A 7,674-nucleotide genomic window follows, 5' to 3' on the forward strand; every position below is an offset into this window, starting at 1 on the left:
GTATTTGATCACCTGTGCGATTTTTACTTTTTGCGCTATAAACAAAAAAAGAGCGACAATTTTGAAAAAATAGCAATATTTTTCACATTTTTTTTATATGAAATCCCCCCCAATGTAAAAATCTAATTTTTTTTACATTTTAGGCCAACTTGTTTTCCGCTACATATTTTTGGTGAAAAATATCGCAATAAGCATATTTTGATAGGGTTTGCGCAAAAGTTATTGCGTTTACTAACTACGGGAAAGATGTCATTTTTATTGTTTTTTTTTTAAACTATTATTATTATTATTATTATTATTATTATTCAGGATTTCTATAGTGCCAGCGGTTTACGTAGCGCTTTACAATATTAGAGGGAGACAATACATTTACAATACAAATACAGATCAGATGCGGTCCGGTCCGGATGATGATGATCCATTCATTCCAGATGGTGCAATGGGTCACTGAAGAGTAAATGAAAAAGAAAAATCACATTTCACTGCATTTAAAAAATAATACATTTTTTGTGTGTGATTCAATTTGTGTGTGATTCAATGATGGCTTTTTTTTCTACAGTTATCAGCCACAAACTGCTATCTGGAACTTGATAAAAAAAAAAAAAAAAGATATTTTGACTTGCACTAGCCAGGATTCGAACCCCGGGCTCCCCTAATGGTAAACGGTTTGAATGAAAAAAAAAAGAAAAAAAAATTTGAAAAAAATTGAAAGAAAAAACAAAAAATTGAAAAAAAATTGAAAAAAAAATTGAAAAAAACAAAGAAAAATGGAAAAAAATTGAAAAAAAAATTGAAAAAAATTTAAAAAACAAAAAAAAATTTAAAAAATATTAAAAAATTGAGAAAAAAATATAAAAAAATTGAAAGAAAAAAAAATTGAAAAAAAATAAATTGAAAAAAGAAAAAAAAATTAAAATTAAAATAAAAATTAAAAAGTTTAAATTAAAATAAAATTTAAATTTTTTTAACTTTATTACAGTTTTAAAAAAATAAATAAATCTGATCACTTTGATTGTAGTCACAAGCAATGTAAACATCCCTTGTGACACCAATATGTAGTGACAGGTACTCTTTATGGAGGGATCGAGGGTCTAAAAGACCCTAGACCCCTCCACTACACTTCCCTGTATGCAAAACGCCGAAAACAGCGTTTTTGCATACAGCCCTTTTTTAAATTTGCCGCCTTTTGCAGCACACTAACCCAGATCCTCTTAATCCTTTTTTTAAACTATTATTATTATTATTATTCAGGATTTCTATAGTGCCAGCGGTTTACGTAGCGCTTTACAATATTAGAGGGAGACAATACATTTACAATACAAATGCAGATCAGATGCGGTCCGGTCTGATCCGGAGGATGATGATGATCCATTCATTCCAGATGGTGCAATGGGTCACTGAAGAGTAAGTGACACAATCTGACTCAGCGGCAGTGCGCCCCTAGGAGGCAGTGCGCCCTAGGCAGCTGCCTAGTTCGCCTAGCGGGAGCGCCGGCCCTGTTTAGGAATAGAAATCTACCGTTAATGTCACTTACACTTTCTTGATAAGTCCAAGGGACATTATTAGCTATAAATATCGACACTCAACGTGACTTAGTTTGTAAATTGGTTGAATGGTAAACAAAAGGAAAGACTCTGTTGTTAAGATATTGTAATTTATCTGTTTTAAAGTGAGTTTCTTGGATGAATGCAACATTAGTTTTTACTCGTTTTAATTCATTTAATAAAATCCGCCTCTTCTCAGGAATATTTAATCCTTTCACATTAAGGGAAATGAGTTTTATATCCTCCATCTCTGGGAAAAAGAAAAAAAAAAACCCCACACAAACCCCCCTCCCCCCTATCCTGGATTAGTTCCCAGAGGAGTCTGGACTGATATTTCCCACTCTCCTGGTCCCTTCCACGGGAAGGATTTCTATCCTTTATACACACGGCACTTTGGGTGCCACTTGTGTGTCTACCTAAATGGGGGAGTAGCCGGAAGAGGCCAAGAGTCTCCCCCCCCCCCTCCCCCCTCCCCCTTATTTCTAAAATTATTATTATATTTTCAATACCTCTTTTCTTATGCAGTACTGCCCGTATTTTCTTTCCAATATGGTATTATTTTCTTTATTTACAATTTTACAACTTTCCTCCAGTTTTACCTTCCCTCTCCTGGAGAAAATTGTACTTAGCTATGATCATAGCTGCTGCCCCATTTACACTTTACTGTAGGCATGGCTTTGTTTGTGTGTGATTCAATTTGTGTGTGATTCAATGATGGCTTTTTCTTCTACAGTTATCAGCCACAAACTGGTATCTGAAACTTGATAAAAAAAAAATATATATTGATTTGTATTAGCCAGGATTCAAACCCGGGACTCCCTAATAGTAAACAGTTTCCTTACCATTGGACCATCATACTAATGACTGGTATGAAACGTCCTCTTATCTTTTCTCACCATGATCTGCAAAGTGAAAAGACATTGTACTTAGGTATGATCATTTTGACCACTTTGTTCACAAGTTAAAACCAGTTTTTTATCCTAGAAAACTACTTAGAACCCCCAAACATTATATATATTTTTTTAGCAAAGACTCTGGAGAATAAAATGTCGGTCATTGCAATATTTTTTGTCACGCGGTATTTGCGCAGCGTTCTTTAAAAACGCCATTTTTTTGGAAAAATTTTGAAAAATCACATTTCACTGCATTTAAAAAATACTAAACAGTAAAGTTAGCCCATTTTTTTTGTATATTGTGAAAGATGATGTCACGCCGAGTAAATAGATACCCAACATGTTACGGTTTAAAATTGCGCCCCCCCGTGGGATGGCGACAAACTACGGTCAATAGAGATCTCAATAGGTGACGCTTTAAATTTTTTTAACGGTTACCAGTTTAGAGATAGAGTGTAGCTCTATTTTCTAAATTATTGCCCATGCTCTGGCAATCATGGCGATGCCTCACATGTGTGGTTTGAACAGGGATTTCATTCGCGGCTCGACTTCCGTATACGTTATTTTTTGTGCGCGAGCTAACGGTGACGGGGGGCGGCTAAATTTTTTTTTTTTCCCATTTATTTTTTTTTTTTTTAACTTTATTACAGTTTTTAAAAAAAAAAAAAAAAGAATCTGATCACTTTTATTGTTGTCACAAGCAATGTAAAGATCCCTTGTGACACCAATATGTAGTGACAGGTACACTTTATGGAGGGATCGAGGGTCTAAAAGACCCTAGACCCCTCCACTACACTTCCCTGTATGCAAAACGCCGAAAACGGCATTTTTGCATACAGCCATTTTTTAAATGTGCCGCCTTTTGCAGCACACTAACCCGGAAGTGACGTCATGGATGCCGCCTCCGGGTTACGTCCTCGGAATACCGATCGAAGCCGTTTCAGGCTTTGATCGGGACTCCATCAAGCCGGCTGGGTGCTCACCCAGGTAACGATCGAGCGGCTCCCGAGCCGCATCGGTCATTACCGACGGCAAGCCAAACGTCGGCTCTAAACCACAGTACCGGGATGGTGTCTCTAGCTAGAGGCATCATCCCGGTACACTACCGCAAAGTTTGCCGACGTAGATCTACGTCCCTTTGCGGTAAGTGGTTAATTAAATTAATTGTCATTTTTGTTCTTTCTTTGGTATTTTAATAAAAATATACATATTTTTTTTTTTTATTAAATTAACCACTTAAGCCCGGAGGATTTGTCTGCTCAAAGACCAGGGCCTATTTTGCGATTCGGCACTGCGTGACTTTAACGGACAATTGCGCGGTCGTGCGATTTTTACTTTTTGCGCTATAAACAAAAAAAGAGCGACAATTTTGAAAAAATGTAAAAATATTATTTTTTTTACATTTTAGGCCAATTTGTTTTCCGCTACATATTTTTGGTGAAAAATATCGCAATAAGCATATTTTGATAGGGTTTGCGCAAAAGTTATTGCGTTTACTAACTACGGGAAAGATTTATGTCATTTTTATTGTTTTTTTTTTTTAAACTATTATTATTATTTTTATTCAGGATTTCTATAGTGCCAGCGGTTTACGTAGCGCTTTACAATATTAGAGGGAGACAATACATTTACAATACAGTAAAATACAAGGAGGATTAAGAGGGTCCTGCTCAGAAGAGCTTACAATCTAATGGGGTGGGGACTTTAACGGACAATTGCGCGGTCGTGCACCCAACTGAAATTGACGTCCTTTTTTCCCCACAAACAGAGCTTTCTTTTGGTGGTATTTGATCACCTGTGCGATTTTTACTTTTTGCACTATAAAGAAAAAAAAAGAGCCACAATACTGTATATTACAATCAGTGGGTATTCTGTGTGTATTATACTCAGTATATGGAGGTAAGGTACTGTATATTACAATCAGTGGGTAATCTCTGTGTATTATACTCAGTATATGGAGGTAGGGTACTGTATATTACAATCAGTGGGTATGTTCTGTGTATTATACTCAGTATATGGAGGTAGAATACTGTATATTACAATCAGTGGGTATGTTCTGTGTATTATACTCAGTATATGGAGGTAGAATACTGTATATTACAATCAGTAGGTATGCTCTGTGTATTATACTCAGTATTAGGAGGTAGAATACGAGGCTGAAGTTGGTTTCTTATTCGTCCAGTTTCTTATTCACTGAAGTTGGTTTCTTATTCGGCAGTTTCTTATACATTACTATGACAAATAAACCTTTCTTCCTCTTATTCCTCTGCAGTAAATCTGTTTTTTTCTACATAAATGTTAAATATTATTTGTGAACAATCAGATTAATAAAAAAAAATCTAGATTATTTGTGTTTTTACTGAAAAAAACGATAGTGAAAAATGGATGAAAAAATATGCATTTTGAATAAGTAACTGAGGAATTTAAGGGGTTAAACGCTGTTGGGCAACTGATCTAAGGGTGGAAATATAAAGAGTAAGGACCCCTCCATAATACCCAACTGTATCCAGCCTGGCCAAAACTGTGGATTGGCATTAAAACAGGTGCCAACCTTGCCAACTATATACATTTTCAGCATTTTGAATAAGTAACTGGTGATTTTTAAGGGGTTAAACGCTGTTGGGCCACTAATCTAAGGGTGGAAATATAAAGAATAAGAACCCCTCCATAATACCCAACTGTATCCAGCCTGGCCCAAACTGTGGATTGGCAGGAAAACAGGTGCCAACCTTGCCAACTATATACATTTTCAGCATTTTTAATAAGTAACTGAGGAATTTAAGGGGTTAAACCCCGTTGGGCCACTGATCTAAGGGTGGAAATATAAAGAGTAAGGACCCCTCCATAATACCCAACTGTATCCAGCCTGGCCCAAACTGTGGATTGGCATGAAAACAGGTGCCAACCTTGCCAACTATATACATTTTCAGCATTTTGAGTAAGTAACTGAGGAATTTAAGGGGTTAAACGCTGTTGGGCCACTAATCTAAGGGTGGAAATATAAAGAATAAGAACCCCTCCATAATACCCAACTGTATCCAGCCTGGCCCAAACTGTGGATTGGCAAGAAAACAGGTGCCAACCTTGCCAACTATATACATTTTCATCATTTTGAACAAGTAACTGAGGAATTTAAGGGGTTAAATGCCGTTGGGCCACTGATATAATGGTGGAAATACAAAGAGTAAGGACCCCTCCATAATACCCAACTGTATCCAGCCTGGCCCAAACTGTGGATTGGCATTAAAACAGGTGCCAACCTTGCCAACTATATACATTTTCAGCATTTTGAATAAGTAACTGGTGATTTTAAGGGGTTAAACGCTGTTGGGCCACTAATCTAAGGGTGGAAATATAAAGAATAAGAACCCCTCTATAATACCCAACTGTATCCAGCCTGGCCCAAACTGGATTAAAACAAGACCTATATTGTATTGTTGTAAATATATGGACCTACAGATAACAGGGGAGATTTATCAAAATCTGTCCAAAGGAAAAGTTGACGAGTTGAACATAAACCAATCAGATCGCTTCTTTCATTTTGTAGAGTCCTTGTTAATAATGAACGAAGCGATCTGATTGGTTGCTATGGGCAACTCAGCAACTTTTCTATGGACAGGTGTTAATAAATCTCCCCCAACATGTTTTTTTTTTTTTTCAGAGAAATGCACTGTGTGGAAACACCCTTAATTCCACCCTTAGATCAGTGGCCCAAATGTGTTTAACCCTTTAAAATCACCAGTTACTTATTGAAAATGCTGAAAATGTATATAGTTGGCAAGGTTGGCACCTGTTTTCTTGCCAATCCACAGTTTGGGCCAGGCTGGATACAGTTGGGTATTATGGAGGGGTCCTTACTCTTTATATTTCCACCCTTAGATTAGTGGCCCAACAGCGTTTAACCCCTTAAAATCACCAGTTACTTATTCAAAATGCTGAAAATGTATATAGTTGGCAAGGTTGGCACCTGTTTTCCTGCCAATCCACTGTTTGGACCAGGCTGGATACAGTTGGGTGTTATGGAGGGGAACTTACTCTTTATATTTTCACCCTTAGATCAGTGGCCCAACGGCGTTTAACCCCTTATATTCCTCAGTTACTTATTCAAAATGCTGAAAATGTATATAGTTGGCAAGGTTGGCACCTGTTTTCTTGCCAATCCACAGTTTGGGCCAGGCTGGATACAGTTGGGTATTATGGAGGGGTCCTTACTCTTTATATTTCCACCCTTAGATCAGTGGCCCAACGGCATTTAACCCCTTAAATTCCTCAGTTACTTATTCAAAATGAGGAAAATGTACATAGTTGTCAAGGTTGGCACCTGTTTCTTGCCAATCCACAGTTTGGGCCAGGCTGGGTACAGTTGGGTATTATGGAGGGGTTCTTATTCTTTATATTTCCACCCTTAGATTAGTGGCCCAACAGCGTTTAACCCCTTAAAATCACCAGTTACTTATTCAAAATGCTGAAAATGTATATAGTTGGCAAGGTTGGCACCTGTTTTCTTGCCAATCCACAGTTTGGGCCAGGCTGGATACAGTTGGGTATTATGGAGGGGTCCTTACTCTTTATATTTCCACCCTTAGATCAGTGGCCCAACAGCGTTTAACCCCTTAAAATCACCAGTTACTTATTCAAAATGCTGAAAATGTATATAGTTGGCAAGGTTGGCACCTGTTTTCTTGCCAATCCACAGTTTGGGCCAGGCTGGATACAGTTGGGTATTATGGAGGGGTCCTTACTCTTTATATTTTCACCCTTAGATCAGTGGCCCAACGGCGTATAACCCCTTAAATTCCTCAGTTACTTATTCAAAATGCTGAAAATGTATATAGTTGGCAAGGTTGGCACCTGTTTTCTTGCCAATCCACAGTTTGGGCCAGGCTGGATACAGTTGGGTATTATGGAGGGGTCCTTACTCTTTATATTTTCACCCTTAGATCAGTGGCCCAACAGCGTTTAACCCCTTAAATTCCTCAGTTACTTATTCAAAATGCATATTTTTTCATCCATTTTTCACTATCGTTTTTTTCAGTAAAAACACAAATAATCTAGATTTTTTTTTATTAATCTGATTGTTCACAAATAATATTTAACATTTATGTAGAAAAAACAGATTTACTGCAGAGGAATAAGAGGAAGAAAGGTTTATTTGTCATAGTAATGTATAAGAAACTGCCGAATAAGAAACCAACTTCAGTGAATAAGAAACTGGACGAATAAGAAACCAACTTCAG

Source organism: Pelophylax lessonae, assembly GCF_965119305.1.
Source record: "Pelophylax lessonae genome assembly, chromosome: 4".
Taxonomy (NCBI): domain Eukaryota; kingdom Metazoa; phylum Chordata; class Amphibia; order Anura; family Ranidae; genus Pelophylax; species Pelophylax lessonae.